Source organism: Pteropus medius, unplaced genomic scaffold, assembly GCF_902729225.1.
Source record: "Pteropus medius unplaced genomic scaffold, Ma_sr-lr_union100, whole genome shotgun sequence".
In the NCBI taxonomy this organism is placed as follows: Eukaryota; Metazoa; Chordata; class Mammalia; order Chiroptera; family Pteropodidae; genus Pteropus; species Pteropus medius.
In genome coordinates, this window is record NW_024349803.1 from 231,705 (window position 1) to 235,079 (window position 3,375).

A 3,375-nucleotide genomic window follows, 5' to 3' on the forward strand; every position below is an offset into this window, starting at 1 on the left:
TCATTTGGGGGACTGCCACTCCATCTTTAGGCCCATCACTCATATTAATTACCAAGAAAAAGCCAATTTCTTCTCATTTCCAGACTCCAAATGACAATATCATTAGGCTGGTAATGTGCAGAGAAATTGTGCATGTCTGTCTTGGAACATGTCCTGAGCCAGAGTGGGTGAGGGCACCTCCAACCAGGGTTTGTCTCCAAGACGCTCCCTGTGGCAGAGGGCCAATCTCAGGAAGAGATGCTGTGCCATCAGGGCAAAGGTGCTTTCCCTCTCTGTTCAGTGGGCACCACTGATGGTGATTAGATCATACCAGGCAATGGCATGGTAACAACCCACACCACACAAACCCTGCAGATAAAAACAGCCAGCAGTTCCCCTCTCAGACTTACACAAGGACACGAACCCCCGTTGTCTTAGCTGAACTTGAACTCTGCTGCCATGGCCCTTCCCAGGCTTGCCCAGATCCTTTGCTCTGAGTTCCTGCCCACTGCTGGACCAAGAGGTATCTGGATGGGGCGTTGGCCATTCCTGCACATGCCTTCCTCCCTCGGCAAAGCCAACTCCCCGAATGCAAGCAGACCTCAAGCAATGGCCACTGCTCATAGCCCTTCACGGTCTTCTTTACATTCATTATTGTGTTTAAATCCTCACTCACACCCACTTAACATTCAAGGAAACTGAGGCCCAGAGAGGTGAAGTGATTTGCCCAGTGTTCCAGTCTTAGAGCTCAGCTTGACCCCTGGTCCACCCAAGGTCAAAACTCAGACTGAAGACAGAATCTTTAATTCAATCCACGCTGTACTCTGAGAGGAAATATGTCCTCTGTCCCTGCCCCTGATACAGAGAATTGGACCCAAACAGGCTCTGCCCTCAAGAGCTGAGAGTTGGTGAGAGAAAGACAGGATGTAAAAATATAATTATAGCTCAGTGTGATCTGTGCACGACACAAAAGAGGAGATACAAAAGGTTTATCCTCACCAGTAATCAAAGACATGCAAATTAAAACAACAATACGTTGTGGTTTTGCCTATTGAAATTAATACAGTTGGTTTTTTTTGTTTTTTTGTTTTTTAAAGATAGCACCATTGTTGGTGAGAACTGACATCTGGGGCACTCTCAGACTCCATTGATGGAAGGGTAAATTAAACAACCTTTCTGAAAGGCCACTGGGCCATGGTGTCAAGAGCTTTAAAACAGACCAACCCCTTGGTCCTATTAATCTACTTTAGGAATTCAATCCAAGAAATAACAAAGATGTTCAAAAAGAACCATACATAAAGATGTTTATTGCCATTATTTATAACCGTGAAAAATCACAACCAACAAAAATGTCTAGCGATAGAGGGTTGGTTAAATAAATTATGATATATCCATATATAAGGATATTATAAAACCAGTAGAAGTCATGTTCTTGAAGAATTTTTAATAACCTAGGAAAATGCTCACTATATAAGTGAAACAAAGGAAGAAACAAAACCATACATATAGAATGTTCTTAATCTTATAAAGAGAATATTTAATCAATTCATTTAAAGGAAGTCTGGAAGGAAATAAACTAAGAGTTAATCTGAGAGAATTATGGTGATTTTTTTGTTTCAATTAATATTTTTCTGTTTCTTCTAAATCTTCTACAAATTTTGGGCAGGGAAGTCATTAGAAATACATGCACTGTGTGTGTGTGTGTTGGCAAGGAGCATCCCAAGATGTCATGAGAACAGAGGCTCCTAACCCAGCCTGAGGGCAGTCAGGAAGGCTTCCTGGTAGAGATGATGCTTATACTGAGACACAGAATAAGCAACCTTTACCCAAAGAAGGATTGGTTCTAGGCTGGGAAACAGAATCTATAAAGGTACAGAAGCAAAAGAGATACTGATCTCTTCTGAAAACTCTTAGTCGATGTGGCTGGGTGAAGGGGCAAAAGGTAAACCCAGGCAGTAAGCCGAGCAGACTGGAAGACCAGGCTGCGAAGCTGGTGCTTTGCTCTGAGAACAAAGTAGAGGGTTAATGGTTTTAAGCAGGGGATGTAACAGGATCCATGATGTATTTTGAGGAGATCATTCTGACTACAGAATGGAGAAGGGATAGAGGCATGGGATATAGGGCGAGGCAAAATATGGAACCTAGAAACTGGGAGAGAGCCATCAGGAGGCTGTTGCATCTTCCGGGTGAGAGGGTTGGCCTGGGCTGGGCAGTGCTGGCAGAGGAAGAGAGGAGGGGCCAGCTGAAGCACTGATTATGAGGAGATTTGATAGGACTTGGTGATTAATTGGAGAGGGGAGGCTGGGTGGGAGAGGGGAGGCTCTACCTCTGACAGGGCGAACAGCATATGCATGCATACACATGCACAAACTCGGAGATTTAGATTGTACAGTTTCAGGAATGCCTTCTTCCCCTGTTCTCCCATTTTACCCAAAGAGGCAGATTTATTTGCTTTTCGGCTGCAGACAAGCTGAACTTGGCGCAGTCACCATGCTCAACCTCTGGCTCACTCTGGGCACCCCATGCCTCTGCACTCCCAGGATGCAGCCCCGGAAAGTGGAAGCGACAGGGTTAAGGGAAAGCCCACTGGTAGCAGGGAGAGGGGCCATGGGCAGGGGCGGGCAGAGAAAGGCCATAGCTAGGTCTTCCCTCAGGACATAGATACGCATTGTCTCACACGTGGACCTGGATCTACAGAGAGCGAGCACAGTCACTCGTGGGGTTCTGAGAGTGAAGTCACAGGCAGAGATGCACACAGAGACACAGCCTGACACAGGCTGTCAGATACAGGCCCTGTCACACACACAGTCACACACCCACAGTCAGACAGCCTCCAGCGCAGTTAGCCCCACGGGTGTTACACTCAGGCCATTGTGTTCAGCTGGATCCCCCAAGGTCCTCCCACTGCTCCACCCCCAGCCCCATACCCCCTTCTGCCTCCTCAGGAGGGCAGGACAGAGGGCTGGCAGAGGGGCCAGACTAGGGGACTGGCACAGGGACCAGCAGCCAAACGGGGCAGCCGGAAGGGAGGCCTCTGAGAAGGAGTTGCCAAGGCAACAGGCTCCTGCAGAACCAACCAGGGGCTTAGATTCTCGACTCTTATTTTTAGAAGTTGGGCCTGGGCTGTTTGAGCTGGCTAGTGGGCCAGGCTCCCCAGGCAGTGCCTGAGGGCATAGATACCTCCCTCAACTTCCCCAGGGGGTTCTGGTGGGCACTGCCTACATCCAGTCTTCTTCCACAGGTCCTGGCCTCCTTCCTCAGGGTCATATCCTGGGCAGGATCTTCTATTCCCTTCCACCTACACATAGACCCGTGGCCCTTCTACCAGCAGTATCCTCTACCTTCCAGGCCCCACTGCAGCCTATTGGTGTCTGTGGCTTAATTGATGGTGTACTG